Source organism: Punica granatum, chromosome 6 (assembly GCF_007655135.1).
Source record: "Punica granatum isolate Tunisia-2019 chromosome 6, ASM765513v2, whole genome shotgun sequence".
NCBI classification, from domain to species: domain Eukaryota; kingdom Viridiplantae; phylum Streptophyta; class Magnoliopsida; order Myrtales; family Lythraceae; genus Punica; species Punica granatum.
The window spans coordinates 6,190,454-6,216,221 of record NC_045132.1 but is presented as its reverse complement, the minus strand read 5'-3'; the positions used below and the strand labels follow the sequence as shown (position 1 = coordinate 6,216,221).

The 25,768-nt window shown below is 37.4% G+C and overlaps 2 pseudogenes; both read left to right on the top strand.

The window, feature by feature from the left end:
• The first annotated feature begins 1,071 nt into the window (after positions 1 to 1,071).
• On the top strand, positions 1,072 to 8,612 carry LOC116212093 (annotated as a pseudogene).
• Positions 8,613 to 11,469: 2,857 nt separating this feature from the next.
• On the top strand, positions 11,470 to 25,032 carry LOC116212092 (annotated as a pseudogene).
• Positions 25,033 to 25,768: the final 736 nt, after the last annotated feature.

Below are 25,768 nucleotides of genomic sequence, written 5' to 3'. Positions count from 1 at the left end.
TTCTGTAGGACAAAGAACGTTGAAATATGGCTCGAATCCATGGACATTGCAGCACGCACACTGTCCTATAAGTAGCAAGTATAAAGAAAGAAGCTCACTGGAGGAATATTTTCAATTTTTTATGGTCATGCCAAATATTCTAATGTGCCAACTGGAAACTATATGTAAACATATATGCTTCTAGCTAACTAACAGCTTGCTTGCGAATCGTCAAGGCCCAAAACTGGCTACCACAACCCACTCGAGTGGACTTCTATCAATTTTTTTAATACATGAAATTAATTTCACTGTCGAGAAATTAACTTTTACAGGAAGAAAGTACCATCTCAATATTTTCGACCGGAAACTAAGACAATAGGGAATAAAGTGTGACATATTTTTAAATGAACTGAAAAAAGATATTTCAAGGATGAAACTGAAAAGAAATGTAAACATTGGGGACTGAAAAGATATTCCCTAAAGAGTTTATCACACACTCACCTTCTTTTGTGACCCCGAACATTGAGGACTGTAAGCCTGTCTGAGCGATCGGCCAGCAATCTCGAATGGGCATGCCCGATGACGTAATCAATCCCCGATTGCTGAAAAACTGCAAGGGGGCAAAAGGAAGCAATGATGTCAGCATCACCAAGCTTTCAAGTAGAACAAAAGGTCCTCAACCTCTATCGTACAATTGTCCTATGATGCAACTACGTAACGATTTATTTTTTAATCATTGGAAGAAATATTCCACTGATGGTATGGGCTTGTAAAATTATATCATGTTTGAAGTAGATGTCATAAGTTGATATCAACCCCACCAAGAATTGGGGCTTTACCTTTCCTCCTTGTCCCTGAGAGGAGACTAACCATAGTCATCCCCATCCTTTTTTCCAAGAAGCTCCTGCCCTATTTGCCTTCTTCCTCTAATCCTTCCTAGTCTCTCTCTACAACTTCGAGCAAATTTTAAATAAATAAATAAATAAAATCCAGTCCCCATTGAACTGGGTGATTTCTCCAGGTGGCAGCCCCCCTCCCCCGAGATAAGGCTGTGGCACCTTGAGAGATCGCCAGTGACCTCATCCTAGGGGAATGGGGGCAGCCGGCGAGCCCGAGAAGCACAGAACCTGGGTTAGGACTTCTTCTTCAACCACCTCCCCCCCCAAAAAAAAAAACATAATTTTCCCATTTTATAAAATCCTTTTTTATTATTTTATATATAACCTGGTGGAAAATATTTAACGGTGTTAGTGATCACGTCATTCCCGTTACGACTCAATTACGATATGGACTAAAAGTGTATAATGGACTATATGTTATAGGACTGACTTTGCCAAAATACAACGTATAGGACTCGATCAATAAAATCTAAAAACTTTTAGGACTTCCACCGTAATATAATATTTTAAAATGCTCCTCATCCTCGTCCATGAATTTGCTGTCGATAGTTGGTATAAGGGCTTGCGGTGGCGGTGGCAGTTTTGCAATAGCTCGGCGCTTCGACCGGGTGGTGACTGGTGATGGTTGCTGATGCTGCGGCGGCCACCGCTTCCTGTTGGCGCCATTTCTGTAGCTTGAGGCCATATTGGCAGTTTGGCAGAGCGAAAAAAAACTGAAGAGGGAGAAAATTCCAAAAAACAATTTGATAAGTGAGGCGGAGATATAATATGTACTAGTGCAAAGCACCGGGCGATCCCGCTGAAAAAGAATTAAATTCCGACGTAATTATTATTGTAATTTATTTTATGTTAAATTAATTATATATTAACTCTTAAATTTATTACATATGAAAAATTTTATTGTGTATATATCCACTTAAATTTTATGTTGACTCTGAAATTTCTTAATCTTTTGTTCACTTGACAATTTGTGATAATCAAAAGCTTAAAACTTAAAAAGAAAGCCTTTGAGAAAAATTTATTGTACATATCAACTTCAATTTTAAGTTACTCTTAAATTTCTTACTATATTGCTCACTTGACAATTTCTAATAATGAAAAGTTTAAACCTTATACATGGCCTCCTACAACGAGAGTTTTAGTTTATTTAGTATATTCTCTGTATCAAAAAATAAAAAAAGATTCTGCGTCAAAAATAGAGAGATAATATCCTGTAATATCTCCCTCAATCTAAAAGCAAGGGTTAAGGTCCCCGTAGCCTACCGAACAGAGAGAGAGCGAGAGAGAGAGAGAGGCGTAGAGAAATTCCACAAGTTGATTGGCCAACGTAGTGAATTTCAAAGAGCGCTGAAAAATTGAAATGCAAACCTAAACGCAGTGCTATAAAGAGTAAGCAGGCGTTTGGCTTCTGAGTAGAGTTATAACTCCACTCCATTCCATCAAATAAAGACAAAATAACTTAAGAAATTTATTAATTGGGGCGGACAAGTACCGCGTGGCTGGTACCATAGCTGAGCAGGCTGTATCTTCGCTCCGAACAGTTTGTGCTTTTGTTGGTGAGACCAAGAACATGACTGAGTTCTCCATGGCCCTTCAAGGAGTGGTAAAATTCGGCCTGAAACAAGGCTTGGCGAAAGGACTGGTTGTCGGAAGCAATAGCATCACTTTCGCGATATGGACTTTCATGGCTTATTATGGAAGTAGAATGGTCATGTACCACGGAGCTAAAGGAGGGACGGTTTATGCCGCGGGGACTTCCATTACATTTGGTGGAGTGTAATAACATATCCCTCAACCTTCACTGGTTCTATCTGTCATATCAAATTATAGATGTATTACAAGGTTTATAGCTTTCAAAAGTCAACTTGAATTATATGCACTGGTAATTTTTTGGGCAGGGCATTAAGATCAGCTCTGTCGAATCTCAAAGACTTCTCTAAGGCATGTATTGCGGGAGAACGGATTCTTGAGATGACAGAGAGAGTTCCCACGATCGATCCCAGCAACGAGGAGGGAGAGATCCTCCTCAACTTCACCAGTAAAGTAGCGTTCAATCAAGTCAAGTTTTCATATCCTTCTCGACGCGAGAGTACCATCTTTAAAGACTTTTGCCTTACGATTCCTGCGGCGATAAAGGTGGCCTTGGTTGGTGGCAGTGGCTCGGGGAAGTCCACTGTGGTTTCCCCTCTTGCTGAGATTCTACGACCCGCTTGGAGGAGAGATCCTTCTAGATGGAGCTCCAATCAATACGCTACAGATCAAGTGGCTGCGCTCACAAATGGGCTTAGTGAGTCAAAAGCCGACCCTCTTCGCAACTTACATTGAGGAGAATATACGTTTTGGGAAAGAAGACGCGACGATCCAAGAAGTTATGGAAGCTGCAAGGGCTTCTAACGCTCACGACTTCATAAGCCAGTAGCCTCAGGGCTATGATACTGAGGTCAGTTCACGAAATTGTCTTCTCCGTTTACAACTGCGCCAAAAAAAAAATAAATAAAGAAAATGAATGAATGAAAAGTTTACTATTGATTATTATTTGTAAAGTTTACTGTTGATAATTCTCTACCTTGTAAAGAGCTAATCCAAAAATCCCAACGGTAATTACACTGCATTGATTAACCTCCAAGAAATGGAGAAAGCAGAAACTACTGATAAAACTAACCTATAATTCATCTTCTATACTCCCCGTGGATCATCTGAACAGTACAAGGAGCTCGACCAGATCAATTAGAGAAGCTCAATCTTCTCTAACGCCTGAATTGTATGTTAAATTAGTAATAATTATGTATACTTGTTCTAATTCATGGGTTTGGGCTAATTAGTGATTTAATTAAGAGTTTTAGGACCTAGGAAGGTCTTCGTGACCCCAAGGGCAGGTCATTGGGACACGGGGATTTCTCAAACCTGGTTAAAGTCAACTATTCGACTTAACTGGATTAATAATTTGATTTCTTGTGTGTAAATTGATTAAAAATGGATAATCATGTATATTAACATGTATCACGGGATTAAGGGTAATTTACCCATAGATTGAGTCTTAGGATCCAAGTTAAATATCAAATTGACCTTGAGGGATTCTGATCATTTTCCTAGATTTTTGGGGATTAGTCGGCTAGTTCACGTAAACGGCCATGTGAATGAAATTGGATAAAATCAAAAAACCGTGAATAAAATGTGTAAACATAGGGGATTGACTTCGATTTTTTCCCGGTTAGGGGCCCTAGGCCCATTTTCCTCTCTTGGGCTTTTAAGCCCGTTTATAAGTCCACTGGCCCAAATAAGAATGATTAGCCTGAATGTATGGCCCATGTATGTATGATCGGTCTGAATGTATAGCCCATTTTATTTTTCTTGGCTCGAATGTGTGGCCCATTTTTTAGAGTCAGGCTGAATAAATGTGTATAACCGCATGTATCATAAACATTTATGTCTTTTTTGCCCTATATCATCAACATTTATGTCAATCATCTTGTATATTAAGATTTTTCTATTTATAATAACGTGGGATGATCAATCTCAATACGATTCAAAGCAGAAAACGTTTCCGAATTTGAGGAAGAGATTTGCAGGCATAGCACTTTTCCTTTCAATCATCTCCTTCTCAATTCCTCCATCCAAAACAAAGCTGAGTGGTTGTTATAGCTTATTTGAATTGCGGAATATGGATGGTTTTGGAGGGATGGGTTATAGAAAATTATTATACAAAAGGTTATTATAGAAATTTGTATTATAACCCTTAATAGTCCACCTCTCCATAACTATCCATAATTCGCAATTCAAATAACTCGTTAAAGTTATGATTCAATGGTCTTGAAGCTTCCTATTGATTCCATAGTACAACCGTCGATTTGATTGGAAGGTCCAAGTTATAGGGGTCAACTCAAACTAAAGCCTTTGCTTAGATCCGCATAGAAATAGGCTACTGACGTGAGTAAAGTCAAAGCAACGAAGTTTTCTAATTAATTCTGCGAATACATGTAATTAAGAAATAACTGAGCAATTGGCTTCCATACCATAGAATGGTCCATTACATCTATTGTCAAGACTTTCTGCCTATCAAAAAGACAACAAAAATTGCTTTAAAAACTGATATAGAAACTGGCCAATGAGATAAAATGATACAGAAGTTACTCCGATAAAACTCGAATCTAAAATCTATTGATTCTAGATTATGGACATGTATCATGACACTGTAATCTTCAATATGCCCTCATATAAATTTCTGTTGTTATCGTGGTTACCATCGGTCTGTATACACCGGATTAGAAATGGTTCCACAAAGTCGAGCATTCAACCGCGCTTCTAATACCAGGCGAGGGGAAGAAAAATTGTTGTTGCTCCACAATGGTACAGGTAAATCTTTCTCATCGTTTTGTATATTTAATGTGTATGCCATGAATTCATCGAGTGACGGACTTGGAAGATTGTTTCAATAGGAACATATGATTTTCTGCCACAAATTAAGAATCCATTAAATATTATGTCTTATATAGGCACATATCTACTTCTTCTGCTGGAAACACAAACTCGATCAAAATCCCCTTCTCTCAAGTTCAGGTCGGTTGTTTCCTTTCAAGTTCAGGTCTGTTGCTTCTGTTATCATCATTGCTCTCCTCTCATGCTCTATATTTGGTGCAAATGGGTTTCCTGGGAACCACACCGACCTGCTTGCTCCACTGGAATTCAATGCGGCAATAGTTAACACCCTTGGTTTTCTGGACTCGTGGAGCATTGCCATCCTTTTCAGCCTGTGGTACGGAGTTACTTGCAGCTGAAGGCACCATAGAGTCACAGTATTGGACTTGCACTCGACTAAACTAAGAGGAATTACATCCTCGAGTATTAGGAATCTCACATTCCTGGGGGTCCTCAATCTCCTAAACAGCAGTTTCTACTCAAGGATTCTTGAAATAGGTTGTTTGCAAAGACTACAAGTTTTCCGGTTTCATAACAACTTGCTGGACAGAATGATCTCTCCAGGCCTGTCTCGTTGATACATTGATCTTGGCAACAACATGCTTCAAGGGAATTTACCAGCGAATCTTAGCTCCTTGTCCAAGCTCAAAAGACTTGTTTTTGGAAGGAACAGTTTGACTGGGTCGATCCTAGTTTCTTATGGAAATTTGTCATCTCTTGATGTTTTAATAGTAACACAATAAACTTAATGGCATGACTCTGCATACATTGAGTAACCTGAAAAGTCTGACTCTTCTTGGTATTGGATCAAATAATTTTGTTGGGGCCTTTCCTTCATCTATATTCAATATGGGAAGTTCTTGATATGGTTGAAAACCAACTGGCAGGGATTTTACCATCAAACTTGAGCTTCACTGTTCCGGTGCTCCAAATTCTCTTCATGAGCAAAAACTGGTTCACTGGAATCTTTCCCAAATCACTATCCAATTTGTCTGATCTCTTTAGCTTTGATATTGCTTTGAATAATTGGGGGGTTCCGTCCTTCTAGAAGATGAGTGAGCTTTTCTGACTCAAACTTGGCGACGATCATCTTGGAGGCCAGCAAGTTAGTGACCTCAGCTTCATCCGCTTATTAATGACAAACTCCACGGGGCTAGAGATCGTGGATATTTGGGGGCAACAATTTCAGAGAAAACATATTTGAATGCGTCTCTAATCTGTCCAAGACTCTCAGGTCATCTTCAGTGGGCGAAAACATGATATTTGGAGGCTTGCCAATGGGCATCGGCAATTTCTTTGAGAGACTGCTCAGCTTTAGGACTTATAGGACTGCTTTTGGTTATCGTTTCACTATATATTTTTCTATTTGGAAGACAGAGGAAAGAAACTGCCTCAGAGAATTCCATAAATGGGCTTTTGCAGGTTTCTTACCAGAGACTATTAAAAGCAACTAACGATCCCGCGCATCAAATGATTACTGCCACGGTTTTCTCCTCCGATAATCTGATAGGCTCAAGAAGTTTAGGACCAGCGTTCTAGTGTGTTCATGATTGGAATCAAACAGTTGTAACTAGCCATCAAAGTTCTAAACTTGATGCGTTATGAAGCAGCTAGGAGCTTCATTGCAAGGAATCTTGTGAAGATAATCACTGCATGTTTTGGCACCAATTACCAAGGATTTCAAGGCTTTGATAGAAGAGTTCATGGTGAATGAAATTTAGATGGATGGCTGCATCCAGTAGTTGCAGCATTATAAATGTTGAATCTTCTCCGGAGACTAAACATCATTATAAATATTGCTTGTGCTTTAGATTATCTCCGCAATCAGTGTGGCACGACCATAGTCCGCTGTGATCTAAAACCAAATAATGTTCTACTGGATAATGAAATGACTGCGCATGTAGGTTATTTCAGATTGGTTAGGTTCATGCTAGAAGCCACAAGGGAGTCAATTGCTGGTCTAAGTAGCTCAATCAGAGTGAAAGGATCTATTGGCTATATCACTCCCGGTAATTATCGACTCTCTTAACTTATTATGCTCATGGAGCTTCCCTTTTATATCTTATTTGCAAGAAGCAGATGCACTTTATTCATAGAACTGGGCAAGGTATGTTTGACTAAATGAATTCGGTTGCATCAGTAATGCAAAATATAGAGCCAAAGGAGAGGTCTCAAGTTACGGGGATGTCTACCGCTATGGGATTCTCATATATGAGATGTTCACGGGGAAGAGGCCGACCGATGAAATGTTTCGCTGATGGACTGAATCTTCATTCCTTTGCTAAGGCTGCTTTGAGTGAGCAAGTTTCTCAGGTTGTTGATCCAGCTTCAGGACTGTCAGGGCGTGCAGAGCAGTCCAAACAATGTGAGAGCAGGGATGCATGGCAGCAGACTCCAAAAGATTCGGGAATGCCAGGTGTCAACCATCAGGCTAGGTGCCGTTTGTTCCTCTGGGCCGTATGAACATTGCTGATGTCGTAGCTGCATTCCAAGTGATTAGAAGGAGCTCTTTCAAGCTCTCAGGGGAAGCGATTGAAAAAACAGCATGCTAGGGTAATCTGTCACAGCATGCTAGAATTTCTGCAGTTTTCTATTCCTTTCTCTAATAAGCACAAGAGACCTGTACTTGCATTGCCTTGTATTTGCTTTAAATGTAAGCAAATGATGATAATGAATTTGATTCTCCTTTCTATAACCTTTGTAGAGACGAAACTAAGTTGCAAATGGATAGTACTTATACCAGATGCAGCCTTTTTTTTAATGAAAGAAAAGGCAAGATTATATTTCAGCTGCAGTCTTAATGCAGAAGAAAGCACTCAAGAAGCACCGCTTCCATATCAACGTTGAACCAATGTGCCCTTCACTAATCTTTGCAAGACATTCATTTCCTTCCCAAGCACTGAGAAATCTGGAGCATCATGAAAAAGAGAAACTACACAGTCTTACTGTGTAAAACACTCGCGTCATGACAGTAGGATCCAACTAGATAATTTTTTAAATGAGCTATTCATCCCAATTCTGACAGTAGTTGCAGGCTTAGACATCAAGACAGCCTCATGTTTCTCGGCCTTCTTGGTCGCAGGAGTCTCGGTCACGAATGTCGTCTGCAACTTTCTTTACATGAAGAGCCCTGACCAGGGGCAGATACCTGATTGCTTGCAGCGTTACTCTCCTGTCAGAGCCTTGCTTGTTGCTGTGAGTCAGCGTTGGAGTGATCCGCAACCGTGTCTTCCCGGAGTGGCTCATCCCGTGGTCTTCGTGACCTTCCTCGCTTGGTCCACCTTCAAGACTTGCAGGAATGGAATTCTATGCTGGTGATTTGAGTCAGAGGAAGCAAAGCTTTTCAAGGAGTACGCAAGCAAAAATGGAATCTATGATAGAGCGGAGATAGAGAATGCACTCTAAGGCATCGAAGAAACCTGTGAAGTTGAAGTCAAGTTCCCGTGGATCAAACTCGGGATCCTAGTCCTTGTTTGGTGCAATTAAGCTTAATCCAATTAAGTGCTGAAATTAAACTTATTTGGAGTAATCAAACACAACATAAGTTTCCTACCGAATTTTATGTGGATAAGAAGCACTTGTATGGGGATTGTGCTAAATTCTCATATGGTCCTTATAACATGCGCAGATTTTTGCTTCATTGGAGCCTTGTGGACTGGGATATATTGGATGGTCTCGTCCCTACTGGTTCCTCTTGTGTAGTCTTCACCATGTGGACTCTCCTTCGAAAAGAAAACCGAGACCCGAGTGCGTAGGTTCGAATAGAAAACATTCTGATTATTTAGTTCAAAATTTTAACTTTGCACCAGACATTCGCATAAAAATTCTTCATTTTCTATGAGGATATGTTAAGCTCAAACATTACCGGACCATCGAACAATCTTCTATTTTCAATTATGGCACTATTAGCTGGACTCTTCGGTGGAGTTTTCCTTGTAGGCGGCAATATGCTAATGAGCACAGTGCTTCTCCATGTCGGAGTTGCACCCGAAGTATAAATCAATTTTAGGTTCATATCATATTCATCAATAATGTGAAATCATCATCAAAATGTTTTGATTAATTAATACTATTTGAAATCTTCAGCTGAATATTTATTGCAGGTGACAGCAGCAACATGTTCTTTCATGGTCTTCTTTTCATCCATGATGTCAGCTCTTCAGTATCTACTACCGGGCATGGACCACACCGATATCGACCTTGTCTTCTCCTTTAGTTGTTTGCAGGGTCAGTTATTGGCCTCGTGGTGGTGCAATGAACGATTAAAGATTTTGAAAGGGCCTCCCTTATTGTGTTCGCAGTCAGTTATAGACGGCATTGGGCCCTATTCTGATCACGGGATTTGCAGCCGTTGATATTTGGAACGATTATATTTTGGGAGAGTACATGTGCTTCAAATCCCCCTATTATAAAACTGCTTGGGTTAGAATGATGGCTGCCATATTTAGAGGTAAGATGGAATATCGTGTAACATCCCAAAATTTCAAGTGCTATACATGTAATTTTTTTTATTCATATTTTTGACATATTCATTAATAAATTATTACATACTTTCCTTATTTTAAGTAGATATAATTTTCAAGTTTAACTTTCATTGTGTCATTATATATTTCAAGGTTGTCAACTCATCCAATTTTAAGCTGCCACTCATCCATCTTGATTAAAAAGCCACCGCCTTACCTTGCCTTAAATTGTTTTGCGTTCATTCTTCTCGGCCATTTTAAGTTGCTGGCCAAGACATACAGAGAGGAAGGGTGAGTTTTATGTGAAACTGAAGTGGGTTGAGAGGAAGAAGAAAATGTGGGAAAATTCTAGAAAAATAGAATACGTTCGTTATTTGATATTTTGGAATTCAGAAGCTTGTCACGGTGAGTAACCTATTCTTAAACTGGTATTTTTATTATCGTTTGTTAGTATTTTTAGAACGACATTATCGTGGCCATGTCAGTGTCATAGATCATGTATGTATTTTTATACGATCGATCACGATATTTGGAAATGAGATAGTGAGGTTTGAGTTATGCAACTGAGATTTATGGGAATTAGTGAGTCTCATGGCGCCTTGAGCCAGTCGTAAGTCGAGTAGTAGGAAATGGCTACCTAGAGCAAAGAGGCTGTTAGTGTGGAGCCGCCACTGCGGTCGGGAGCTGGGAAGGGGCACATGGATGATCTGAGTTTTGAAAGTATCGACGATATTTCTTATGATATTATTGAATCCGTGCTATGATCCGGGTAATTTAGGTTGTGGTTATTCACTGAGCGTCAAGTTCACGCCCCCTCCAAATATATTCTCTCAGTATTTTACAAGTTGGACTGGCAGTGGCGCCGTGGCATTTTTATGGATTTTGACTCGTTCGGTCGAATTTGTATTTTTCTAAATCTTCCTATTTGTATGGAAATTCGTTTGTAGTTATCTCAATAGTTTTTTCGGATTTTACAGATGGTATCAGAGCCTAGTTTTTTTTTTTTATCTCCTGAACCTGTGGAATATAAACTTATTTATGACAACTTGAATTTCGGGGATGAAATTCTTTAAAGGTAGGAAGTTTGTAACATCCCGAAATTTCCAGTGCTATACACGTATATTTTCTTTTATATTTTTGATATATTCATTAATAAATTATTACATACTTTCCTAATTTTAAGTAGATATAATTATCAAGTTAACTTTCCTTTTGTCATTATATACTTCATGGTTGTCAACTCATCCAATTTTAAGCTGCCACTCATCCATCTTGATTAAAAATCCACCGCCTTGCCTTGGCTTAAATTGTTTTGTGTTCATTCTTCTCGGCCATTTTAAGTTGCACGGCCAAGACATACAGAGAGGAAGGGTGAGTTTTATGTGAAACCGAAGGGGGCTAAGAGGAAGAAGAAACTGTGAGAAAAAAATCTAGAAAAATAGAATACTTTCGTCATTTGATATTTTGGAATTTGAGGGCTTGTCACGGTGAGTAACCTATTCTTAAACTAATATTTTTATTATCGTTCTGTTAGTATTTTTAGAACTGCATTGTCGTGGCCATATTAGTGTTACGGATCATGCATGTATTTTTATACGATCGATCACGATATTTGAAAATGAGATAGTGAGGTTTGAATTGTGCAACTGAGATTGATGGGAGTTAGTGAGTCCAGTGGCGCCCTGAGCCAATCGTAAGTCGAGCAGTAGGAAATGGCTACTTGGAGCAGAGAGATTGCCGGTGTGGAGCCGCCACTGTGGTCGGGAGCTAGGAATGGGCATAGGGATGACTCGTTCGGTCGAATTTGTAATTTTTTTAAATATTCCTATTTGTATGGAAATTCATATGTAGTTATCTCAATAATTTTTCGGATGTTACATATTGATATGGTCCTCCTTGTAACTCTTAAGATTTTACTGCAATATTTAAAGCTTGTACAGTTCACAGATATTCGAATCGAGGCATTTCATTCATAATTCATTGACAATCATGTTGCCTTCTAGTGTCTTGATGCATAACAAGCGTGGCATTGCGGCGAACGGCAAAAACAAATTTAATAGTAAGATGTAAAATCCAATCTTCCAAATATTCAATATAACCCTTGTGGATAAACTTTTGTTGAGTAATGGAAGAACATCTATATATATATATATATATATATATGAAAGCAAGGACTAGATGGGCCGGACTAGACGGCTCAGAATGCTCGGCTTCCAAATGGAACAAATTGTATGATAAAAATGAGAGTAAGAGAGGTATGTTTTGTAGTATATATCCTATCCATCTATATTGAATTGTGGATATAGAAACGATAGAATCATTCCGGATTGGATCAAATGTGGATCTCCTCAATAATAGGCAAGAAAGTAAAGATGAAGAAAGAAATTCGATTTTCTCTCTTATTTACTACGACAACCAGAAACAGAAGAAGAATTATTAGCAGGTTATCAAACTGAATAAGAGCTTAAGAGCTTGACCAGGACTAAGGTATTCTCAAAATTTAGCTTTGAAAAAATTTCTTGCCAAGTTTCATTTTTTATCGTTGTTTTTTCTTTTTGGTTTCTTTTGCCTGATCTAATTAGATTAGTGAAATATGTTGAAACATTTTTATTTAATTCTTAACTGTAGGTTTGCATGTTCTAATTTGCATTTTTGACTTCTCAATATGTTTTTGCTTTCTTAAATTTATGTACTAATATGTTATTTTTATTTTTTAGGATCTCCTATAATTTATTGAGAGATCTAGCACCTAAAAAAGATTCATGGAAAATAAAAGTAAAGAGTGATCAAATTATGGGACACTGTCATAAAGGGCAACGATTTAATCAGCATGGATATGATCCATGTGGCAAGTGTGTGGAGCTCCCTGTGAGTAAAAGAGAGAGTATTGGGATAGATTAGGAGAAGGAATAGAGGGAGGGGGATAGGGGAAAGGCGTGGTGCAATCATGCTAATTTATCTGATAAATAAAGTGAAAAAAAGGCGCCCTTGGTGATCGCCGACGAACTCGAAGGCTCTTGTTGGCTGGCGGGGAGAGTGCACATAAGGTTCCAACCCTCTAAGTGCTTTCTTAAGAAAACATCGAACTTTAATTCTTTTTTTTAAAAAAAATTTTGTTTAGTCACTTGACTTTTCCGTCTATTTTGACCAGAGGCATATGGCAAGGGGTACATTTTCCCTTCTTCATAGAGGAAGAGGCAAATGTTCCCAAAAGATAGTTTAAGAGGTAAAAATGCTTTTGCTTCGATAGTTTAAGGGGCAAAAATGTGCTTTTGTCTATTTGAAATTGAAAGGGTGTTCATGGAGCAGGTTTGTTTTTCTTTTTGGGTGAATTTGTGGGGCCAAATTCGGAATGCATTAATTAAAAGAAATTATGAAATACAAAGACGAAGTATGGCAGCCACTAAATATCGCCAAACAAAAGCTGTGTGAACCCTGTTGGGCAAACATTCAACCTATGAATTCCATTTGGTAAAGCTAGAGCATAATTCGCCAATCAATTAGTACGTACGTATATATATATATATATATATATAATGGGTAAGACCAATCGAGGGGCTGGTGGCCATGGAGGAGGTCCCCATCCTCAGACCAAGAGGGATTTTGATCCCAAAAAAAAAAAAAACCAACAAGATGGAAAGGATCTCAAAGATACCTTCAATCTGGGGTGGGGGGTCTCTAGACAATTTACACGTGTGGCATGAAATCATCTTTCAAACTATTAATATTAGACAGTTTCATTGATAAAAAATGGATCAAATAGAGTAATTATCATAACGGAAAGGACGAAAGTTCAGCATTCGTCCAAACATAAAGGATCATAAGATTATTTATTCCAATCCCGAAAAAAAAAAGTTTACTTATCACTTTTTTTTCTTTAAAGGACCATATGACAAGTATAATGAAATAAAAATCCTAATAACAAAAAAATACACTAATAGACTCCACACGAAAATCGAACTTACAACCTCTTTGATTATTGAACTTTTTCTCAAGATTTTTGTAATTTAACAAAGCAATCAGCAAAATCCCGAAGCAACTATTCAGTTTGGCGAGATGGGATGCTGTCAGATGGAGAGATTGGGGCCCAGACGCTGGCATTGGACATGAAGGCTTGAGTATTCAGTTTGTTTTTTATTTTTTTATTTTCTAAATTACAAAATTATTTTCTTCTTTTTTCTTTCTGAACTGGCTGGTTATAAGATCTGGAAATAATGTCAAGCATGATCCACTCATCTTTGGCGCGGTCAATTGTCTTCGGAAATATATGAATGAAAACAATTAAAATATATATATATATGGTTAGGAAATCGTTTTCTAAACAAATATCCCCACATGAAAAGATGAGATTTTTCAATTGAAATCCAATGTTAGATAATTTTTCAATTACTATAATTATTTTTTAATCGATAATCGTAGACTTTTTATTATATATGTATGTATATTGAATGAACAAACAAGAAATTATGTCTCTGCTTAGATTATTGCAAGCAACTATGGCAAAAATCATCCACTCGCATAAATTCGGATTACGAACTAACAACCTAAATTTGAAAGCTTCGTCAGAGAATTGTTGAACGAGTGAGACGGACTACTATAAAGGAAGGGATTTCATCTACCCCAAGACGCAGTAACTTCTAGATTGTACCTACTCGATCGGATCAAATTTAAGCATTGAATGAAAAAAATAAGGAGATCAACATTCAATTCGAGATTCTCCTGCTGTACCAGAGAAGACACTAGGCGTCATCCATTGTATCCTCTACGGAAGAAGCTTTCCCTTAAAATTCTACGGGAATGAATCCCAGGGCTTATTACCGTTCGGGTCGCGCCAATAGGCGTTCGGATCAAAATTCTCTCTCCCCCACTCTGATATTTTGCTCGACAGAATGGAGGGGAAAGTCAAATTGAAGGAAGATAAAAGGCAAATCGGTGGAATGAAAAGTTTAAATGGAAAGTTATTAGGGGAAAAATCTATAAATTGTATATAAACAACTTAAGAGGGAACAATGCCTTCAACTAAATAAGAAAAATTACTTGTAAAACATAATAATTACTCTATGTGCACGTTTAACGGTATTAATATTAATGATTGAGGCGGTGTTTGATCCCTGAGATTAAAATTGAGACTAGAATTGGCAGAAAACTGAAATTGACGGAGATTAGAAATAAGAATTCGGGTGAATTTATTTATTTGGTTGCACATTGGAATGAATACGAAACCAGACCTAAGACCCGCCTGTTAAGCCTGTGCTTGTGATTTTTTTTTTTGGGTTAATTTGTCATAAATAAATGAATAAAATCTTTTTTGTTTCTATGACTTATATATTAGTAGATGTGATATTGATTAAGAGTACAAACCTGTTATTTTTATGTTGTTACTCTTTTTTCTGATTGAAAGTCTTAAATTTATTTGTAATATATTTGTATGGATGGGTTTATTTATTTCTCACAAAAATTTATTCAGAAATAATATACAATGTAATACTAAATCCAATACATCTTTCATATTAATAGTTATATTAAATAATACATATTTCGTTTGTTGATATTAGAAGATAGGATAATTCGTACATTTTGTGGTAAGAAAAGTTACATATTTACAACTCTGAGTCTTAAAAAATTCAATATCCATATAACATATTGGACGTATGATATGTGTGCAACTTTGTAGGGTACCCGGAAGGGGGAGTCCTCAATCCGGTCCCCCTTCTCCATGATCACCCAACTCCTTGGGGTTGGTTGTTTTTCATTTTTTAATTCGCAACCAGTAACAAATCACTATGTGGAAAGAACTAACGGCTTCGATTCTATATTAGCAATTCCGTAATGCCCCTTCATGGAATGGATCAAAACTGTCTACTGGACCAAATATATTGGATTGATTCTGCTTTTTTGAAATTTATATGAGCAAAGTTGACCAAAGACCAAAACTATATGTCTAAAAATAGAAAAATAAGAAAAAATTGAATGGAAAATTTTGAACACAAAACAATATACATAATTAATCATGTCTCTACCACCACAAAACCAATAAACTTATGCTCACTTCTCACATTTTTAAAATTTTTTTAGTTACTTTTGATAGGTTATTAAATTAAAGAAGATAAAGGAAGAGGCACCCAACTAAGAGTTGAGAAAGTGCTTGAAAATCCTACGTGGCAAACTCTCATCGCACAAACAGAGACTCCTCGTTGCATGTCCCTCAACCATCTCTAAAGTTTTGATTAGTCTCTCCCAACCACTCTGGGCACTGTCATGGCCAAAATTAGTTTGCATAAAGCGTGGTTCTTTAAGATTTAGTTTACATAATATTTGGATTATTTATGGAATTATTTTGAATTTTTGTAGTTTTATGCTATTTGCATAACGTGTCTTCAGCTTTAATTTTTTGTTTGTGTAATGATAGTCTTTTTTGAATTATAAGAGAGGCTCATGGACCTATTATAATGAAATAAAAATTCTAATATCTAATAAATGGATACGGGTAGTCCTACCGAATATCGGGCCATCTATATAATTTCTAGATTAATGCAATTTCCCCTCAATCATTTTTATCTAAAATCCCTCCATTCAAACAAAACCAACCTTGCATATAGGAACTCTCAATAATCCTCTATCACCCACCTCTATCCACGACCCGCAATTTAAAGTTATCGTTTAGTAGTCATCATGAGGCTTCTGATTGTTTTCGTTGTAACAAACTTTCTTTTGAAACTAACCACTTTTACCCTTAAGAAATGAAGTCATGTTAGTTAGAAAGGAGGCTTATTATAGTGGCACAAGTTGTTAACTCAGAGTCTAAAATTTCTAGGTTCTCTCGCCATTCGGAATTTTCACGTCCCTTTGTTAGTTTTCCTTATTCTTGTCCTTGGCCCACCGTCATAAAAAAAAAAAAGATCATTTTATTTGTTGACTATGGTCAATGGTCAATCCAATAGCAGATGTTTCAAGAGTAAACTGAGACAAGGAAAAAGTATAGATGTCAGTAACTTACGGCCACTGTTACTGAGAGTGTCAATTGGGCTGCATTGACATTAATGATATCACTGTATATGTAACTTTGAGTATCAATTGGTTTGGCTGGTCGTGCTAACGAAAAATTCATATATATTGGTTGCTAGCTGTCTGGTCTCTTTTTTCTAATCATTTTTAAAATAATTTTTTAATAACAAATTCCCCATCTACTTTCACATCTATATATATAATATTCTCACATATCAATATATTTATTAACACTTGTAATCGTTACAGAAAATCAAGTTGAGTTACAAGTGTTGACAAATATATTGATGTGTGATATTAATATGTATATATAGATATGAAAGTAGATGATGGATTTATAATTAATTATAAAACGTATAGGAAAAATATGAGTGAGAAATTATTATTAAATGACAGAATAAAATAAAATAATTATTATTATATTGTTGAATTTGGAGAAAAATAGAGTTGAGTTGAGTTGAATAGAATTATTATTTGAAAAACAAACAAGGCCAAGTTGTAGGACTACATGGATGTGCATTTGTCTATATATTTGTCAGATTTTATTTAGTGATGGATTTTAAAGTTTAAAAAGTATTAAGTATATATCATAATTTATCTCTCGATATTTTAGTTTTACTACCGATGATTATAAATTTTGATTAATAAATGTAATTCAAACAATATGAATATTCGAATTAATAATAGTATTATTTTTGAAAATTTCCAATGATATTCTCCCACGATCAGGACATAGAAAAAGAGTATAGGGGCCGTTTCCCATGACCAAGGCATGGTAAAAGGCGTCGGAAGTTCACTCGGCCTTTCCCACGCCAACAGTCATAGGAAAGGGCGCTGGAAAATTGCCAGGAATGTTCCCACGCCATGAATTGGGGGAATTGGTCGTGGAAAATTTATACGCTTTTTCCCACAGGCAAGGCGTGGGAATTTTTCCAAGAACTTTTTTGCCCTCTATTGTAGAGGAAATCAGCGTAGGAAATTTCCCACGCACTTTCCTGCGCCAGAGGGGGCATGGGAATGCTGGGGGCTGGGGAAAGCATTCCCATGTGCAAACTTTTCTTACAGCAGAATTTCCCACATATCTCGTTCGGCAGAAAATTTAGTGGGAAAATTTGTTGGGAAATTATGGCATTGGTGAATGAGAAATTTCTCATTAATGAAATGAATGTATTGAATGGTGGTTCGTGAAATTTGAAAGGACATTGGTGAATGAGAAATTGTTTCTCATTAATGAAATGAATGTATTGAATGGTGATTCATGGAATTTGAAAGGACACCATCAGTTCTTGAAATTGAAAGGACACCATCAATTCTATAACCATCATCAATGGCATGTCTCCATCGATCGATTGTCTATAAATTGAAAAATTCCCCTCTATTCCTAAGAGCTTTTCGATAAGAAGAGAATTGCATAGTTAAGTGAGAGTGTTCAACTTCGTTTTCTGGTTCGCTGGTGTGCAGATAACTCGTGCTGCTAGCTGCACTCGATGCCGTTTTATCCTGGGAAACAGACGCCCACGTGACCTCGAGCACACCCAAGGGGACGAATCTGTTTCAAGGGTTTGTGTGAAACGCAGAACTCGGCTTTCTCGTGTGTTCTGATATTTCGGTTTCACCTTTGTATCGGTTTGAATTTCCAAATTCTTATACTAGTGAAATTCATTTAATTTTATAGCATTCTATTTATCCAACTTGCTATTCGAATTGTCGTTCAATTTTGTTACTTATTACGGATAATTAGTTCCTACAAAATTGTGAGAAACGGACCGGCTTGTTTGGTTTCACAAACAAATTTTAACTCTACTCCACTTAACTCCACTTATCTTCAATTCAACAATACAATAATTATTTTGTCTCAATTATTCATTACTTTTTTTACAATTCAACAACACAATCATTACTTTCTTTTAATTATTCATTACTTTTTCTAAAATTTAGCAACATAATTATTATTTTATCTCAATTATTCATTACTTTTTCACTTTTTTCTCATAATTCAACAACACAATCATTACAATCCAATTAAAATTAAAACTCAACTCTATTTAACTATAAAACTAAACACAGCAGTTTCCCACGGTTTTTCTCATTTCAGGCCCGCGGGAAATATGGGCCGATCTTTTAAGAGGAATTTCTGGATAACCGAACGTTCTAAATAGAGAGACAGGGCATATTCCGGTAGACTGGATAATTGGAGCCTTTCCTTGTAGTTGGAAATGGGGATGTGGATAGAGATCAATCATATTAAATTGTTTTATTTTATAGTCAATTCCAAATTCCAAATTCTAATTCATACTAGGAAGCAACAACTCACGATGTCGCGGGATAAGAAAATCTTTTTTTTTAATCTTTTAGTTTATCATATCAGATTACGTAATGAAACAAATAGAAGCGTCTATGAAACTAACAGTAAAACTGGTAAAGATGAAAGAAGTAACGATAAAAAACCACTTATGTGAAAAACATGAACTCTAATACTGCTCGTGAGTAATCTAAATTTTCTAGAAAAAATTATACTAACTAATGTGATACAATATAAAAATTAATGCTCTGTTTGTTTTCACGATCGGATTTTAATGGTGCGTTTAGTTTCAGAGTTAAAGTAATTTTGATTTTGATTGTGGAAAATGAAAAATGAGTTGGGATTATAAATTTGACTTGGGAAACGTGTGTTTTTGTTGTGTAGTGTTTTGAGTTAAAGTTAAAGTTAAAATTTTTGACTTGAGAAATGTGTATTTTTGTTGTGTAGTGTGTTGAGTTAAAATTAAAGTTAAAATCAAAGTGATTTTAACTTACTAACCAAACAAGGCTTAGATTTTAACTTTAACTTTAACTCTACTCACTACATAACAAAAATTAACTATTCAAAGTAAAAAAGGTGGGCCCCATATATAAACCTACTTACAACTCCATTATATTCAATTCAATTTTTAATATTAAATTCTCCTAACTATTCATTATTTTTCATACTTTTTTCTCATAATTCAACAACACAATCATTAACAACCCAATTAAAATCAAAATCCAACTCACAAACCAAACGCCCCCTAATATTTCTCTCTGCTATTTTATCTTGAATTTTCATTTTTTTCTAATTAGAATACCATGCTTGCGATATAATAAGTCTTAAGTGTCCTAACTAATTTTAAGCGAAAACATTTACTTAGATCTGATCTTCGAAATGCATCAAAAGCATTTTATGATCAAGGCTAAGTACATGCCAAATGAGGATTAATAGTTTGTGATATCGTTACTATTAATCCTAATTTCTTAAACTTGTATAAGTTATTGTGGTTGCTATCGGGTCTCTATGAACGAATTAAAAAAGTGACAAACAGTTTTGGGTTTTAATGCAACAGCACAAGGCGCCGGTTCGAAACCAGAATATCTCGAGTTCGATTTTCATTAGTGGAACTTATGTGCCCTTTATTTTACTTTGTTCCATTACGACCAATAATAAATAAATAAATAAGAAAGATCCAAAAAGCAAGCGTAAGAAATAATTTCATCCAATAAATATCGAGAGCTCTACCACTGTCAGTCTACTTCCACATTTATGCAGAAATATCGGATGGAAGACTTGGAAGAATAACGCAGCGTCCTTTATGGGCTTTGCTTCACTTGCTATAAAAATTCATATTGTTAGTATATTGGCTACTGCGACTGAGAGTGTCAATTGGGCTGCATTGACATTAATGATATCACTATATCTGTAGCTGAGAGTATCAATTAGTTGCTAGCTGTCTGGTCGCTGTACTCAGAAAATTGCCATGTATTTAATTGAGATAGTCATACAAAATTAGTCTAGTCCCCACTTCTCGTACGCATCTCGCTTCGTAATCTCGAGAAATTATTAAATACTTCTAATCAGTCATGAGAAACATATGATTTGACTTAATGGGAATACAAATTACTTCATGTGTTTTACGTGATGTAAACGTTCGGGGCTATCGGCACGCATAATCCCTCATTAACAAATAATAATATATTGGATTTGCGCAAATCCCTCATTAACAAATAAGAGTATATTGGATTTGGGCAAATCCCGATCCAAAAACATGGATAAGGAATCCATATATGAAAGCTTTGCTTGATTAACTTGTGTAACACATTTTTTTTTTTGCTAAATAATTAATGCGTGTAACCCATGGTGAAATTGAAATGATGTCGTATGACGCATCAATTATAACTGAGAGTATCAAGAGGAAGAATTGGAAATTAGGTCCTTTATATAAGTTGTTAACTCAGAATCTAACGCTATTGGGACTTTTCACGTCCCTTTGTTTCGTTTTCCTTATTCTTGTCCTTGGCCCACCCTTATACCCAGGAAAAAAAAAATATATCATGTTATTTGTTGACTATGGTCAATGGTCAATCCAGAAGCAGATGTTTCAAGTGTAAACTGAGAAAAGGAAAAAGTATAGATGTCGGTAACTTACGGCCACTGTTACTGAGAGTGTCACTTGGGCTGCATTGACATTAATGATATAACTATATATGTAACTTTGAGCGTCAATTGGTTTGGCTGGTCGTGCTAATAAAAAATTCACATTGTTAATATATTGGCTGCTAGCTGTCTGGTCGCTATACGCCGACAAGAATGGTTCCACAAGGTCGAGCATTAATAATAATATATTAATGATAGCCGAGTCAGCCACCGTAACTTACGACCACTATGACTGAGAGTGTCAATTGGGCTGCATTGACATTAATGATATCACTATTTATGTAACTTTGAGTATCACGTTTCCCAGCTTTATTTTCTGCCGTATACTTCACTGCCAAACCTACGTTTGCCTTCCTTTCCGTTTCAGCTTGCAACTTTTTCTGTGCTAATAAAAAATTCATATTGTTAATGAATTGGCACCGAGAAGAATGGTTCCACAAGGTCAAGCATTAATAATAATATATTAATATTAATATAGAGTGGCATGAAAACATCAAGAGGAAGAATCGGAAATTATGTCCTTTATATATGTATGCTGCATTGCGCTTGCTTGCATCGAAACACAAAACACCAAACAAACATCCTCCTCAAAACTCAAATGGAGCTTCCGCTTCCCTGTCGAAGTTGGTTTTCACCTTTCATGATCGGGTCCATCTATTCTCTCATCATCATTACTCTCCTATCGTGCTCTGTGTTGGGTGCAAACCGGATTCCTGGGAATGAAACCGAGCGGCTCGCTCTGTTGGAGTTCAAAGACTTCTTGAGCGACCCCCTCGGTGTTCTGAACTCGTGGAACACCACCATCCATTTCTACCAGTGGTACGGAGTTACTTGCGGCCGAAGGCACCGGAGGGTCACAGCCTTGAAGTTGCGATCGAAAGACCTGAGAGGAATTATATCCCCCAGAATTGGGAACCTCACATTCCTGAGGGTCCTCGACCTCCAGAACAACAGTTTCCACTCAAGGATTCCTCCCGAAGTTGGTCATCTATATAGACTACGAGGTTTGCACCTTAATAACAACTCGTTGGATGGACCGATTCCTCCAAGTTTGTCTCGTTGCTTCAATCTCGTTATACTTAAGGTCCAAGTCAACATGCTTGAGGGGAATTTACCTGCCGAGCTTAGCTCCTTGTCGAAGCTCAAAGCGCTTATTTTGGACAAGAATGGTTTGATCGGGCCAATCCCTAGTTCTTATGGAAATTTGTCATCTCTCGAGTCTCTCTACACAACGCTAAATGAACTCGATGGCATGATTCCAGATACATTAGGCAGCCTACAAAACCTAAATTTTCTTGGTCTAGGGGGGAATAATTTCGTTGGGACCATTCCTACATCGATATTCATTATCTCCTCCCTGGAAGTCCTTGATGTGACCAACAACCAACTGGTGGGGAGCTTACCATCAGACTTGGGCTTCACTCTGCCAGCTCTCCAATTTCTCTTTTTTGCTATGAACCATTTCACAGGACCCATTCCCAAATCACTATCCAATTTGTCTGACCTCTCGGTATTTAGTATCGACCAAAATAATTTCACTAGGAAGCTTCCATCTTTCCAGAAAATGAATGAGCTCCGCTTCGTTGGCATTGCGAGCAATCATCTTGGTGGTCGGCAAGTTGGCGATCTCGACTTCCTCTGCACATTGACAAACTCTACAAAGCTAGAGATATTACAGTTTAACTTGAACAAATTCGAAGGATACATACCCGAATGCATCTCTAACCTATCGACAACTCTCAAGTTTTTCTTGTCTAGCAGGAACATGATATCCGGAGGCTTACCAAGTACCATCGGCAATCTCATAAACTTAGAGAGTGTTTTTATGGGTATGAACAACATTTCTGGTAACATTCCCTCTGAAATCGGCAATCTCGCAAGGCTAAAGATATTGCATCTAGGTTGGAATGAATTCTCTGAAGAAATCCCACACACCATGGGAAATTTATCGATGTTGACCCACTTGTCTTTGCGAAGCAATAGACTTCAAGGAGCAATACCTTCATCTCTAAGCAAGTGTCGGAGTTTACTACTTCTCAACCTTGGTGATAACAAACTTAGTGGGGCCATACCTCCTGAAATTATGGAAATCTCATCTTTGTCGATACGCGCAGACTTCTCCAGCAATAATTTGACAGGCGAGCTTCCTTTGGAGGTTGGGAATCTGAAAAATCTGGGCGCATTATATCTGCAAGACAATAGAATCTCTGGAGAAATCCCTGGTAGTCTTGGAAGCTGTATAATGATGGAGAATCTTTACATGCAGGACAACCTTTTTGAAGGTTCGATCCCTTCCACGTTGAGTAACTTAAAAGGGATTCAAGAACTGAACTTATCAAACAATATGTTGTCTGGGCAAATTCCGAAATTCCTTGGGGACTTAAATCTGACGAGTTTAGTTCTCGCGCTCAATGAATTTGAGGGTGCGGTACCAACAGGAGGAGTCTTCAAGAATGCAAGTGCAACCTCTCTCATCGGAAATAAGGATCTCTGCGGGGGCTTGGCTGAATTTCGGCTGCCCAAATGCAACATTGAAGAACCGAGGAGGGTGGGGACCATGAACTCCGCGAGAATTATAATTATTTCCTCAGTTTCAAGCCTTCTAGGACTGCTTTTGATTCTCGTTTTGCTGTATATTCTCTGGTGTAGAAGGCAAAGTAAAACTACAATGTCCAAGTTTTCGAGAGATGGGCTTTTGAAGGTTTCTTACCAAAGCCTGTTGAAAGCAACTAATGGTTTCTCTTCCATAAATTTGATAGGCTCAGGAAGTTTCGGATCAGTGTTCCGAGGTGTTTTTGATTGGAATCAGACAGTTGTTGCAGTGAAGGTTCTGAACCTGGTGCAGTATGGAGCAGCCACAAGCTTCATTTCAGAATGTGAGGCCTTGAGAAACATCAGGCACAGGAATCTCGTGAAGGTAATCACTGCATGTTCCGGCACTGATTATCAGAGAAACGATTTCAAGGCCCTGATTTATGAGTTCATGGTGATGGGAGCTTAGATGGTTGGCTACATCCAGTAGTCGAGACAATTGAGACAGAGGAAGAGGCCCCAAGACAGTTGAATCTTCTCCAGAGATTGAACATCGCTATAGATGTTGCTTCTGCTTTAGATTATCTTCATAATCAGTGTGATGTGCCCATAGTCCACTGTGACATAAAGCCAAGCAATGTTCTACTAGATGACGAAATGACTGCGCATGTAGGCGATTTTGGATTGGTCAGGTTCCTGCCAAAAGCCACAAGGGAGTCAGTTGCTGATCCAAGTAGCTCAATTGGAGTGAAAGGATCTCTTGGCTATATTGCTCCTGGTAACATCGGAACTCTTAATTCATCTTGCTTAGTATGTCCCTCCTTTTAGTACCTCTTCATAGGACTGGTGAAGGCACGTCTTACCAAATGAAGTCTGTTGAATTGCGAATGCAGAATACGGAGCAGGAGGAGACGTATCAACTCATGGGGATGTCTACAGCTTTGGGATTCTTGTATTGGAGATGTTCATGGGGAAGAGGCCAACAGATAAAATGTTCACAAACGGATTGAACCTTCATTCGTTTGCCAATACAGCATTACCCGAACAAATTTCTCAAGTTGTTGATCCCTTCTTGCTACAAGAATATCGAGGCATGGAGAGCAGTTGGAACAACGTAAGATCAGGGAGGCATAGAAACAGATTCCAAAAGATTCAGGAATGCTTGGTCTCAATCATCAGGCAGGGAGTTGTTTGTTCCTCCGAGTGCCCCGTAGACCGTATGAACGTTGCTGATGTCGCAGCTGCACTTCGTGTGATTCAGAAGGAGCTTCTTCAAGTTGTTAACCAATAAGAGTGGTGAAAAAGAAAACTCCTATTGGAAAAGATGTGGGAAGTGGGAAGGATATGTGAATCATATTGAAGGAGGAATGCATTTTGTACTTCTTTTATTCGATTTTTTTTTTACCTTTTTCTTGAATGATGCTGGAATTGCCTTGTATTCACTTTTAATATAAAACAAGTATGAGCAGAAGGAGAAGAAGTTGTGGCTTACGTATGGTTGTTGATCTTAGAGAGGGTACCTTCTTGTCCCAAGGCCTCTTTGCGTTGTGTTTGCTTTGAAAATTAAATCGAGTAATGCTAAATCTTTTCTCCTCCTCCTCCACTTCCTTAGCAGCATTAGTATAAGCTTGAGTTGTCTCAGTCATAAACTCCAACAGTCTCTGCCATAAACAGAGAGACTTGAGTGGTGGAAACGATAATCTTAATTCATTCCTCGGCAACTTTAACATTTGGAAATTAGGTGTTTTGAGTGTAAATCTTGCTTTTGTTATTCGTAATATAGACTGATGAGACACTCTACATGCGAATTTTATGAGACATTTTTTTTAATACAAATCACTAAATACATAGTACTAAAAATTTATTGCTGATTTATGATTTTAATATTAAATACTAATAAATTTGTTTTATATCGCTGTAAATTTACAAATTTGTCTAGTATGTGTGTTCCGAAGAAAATGGAGAAACAAGAAACTAAGACCATCTTCCACAGACAGACAGATTGTTTTCCATTCCAAAACATAAGA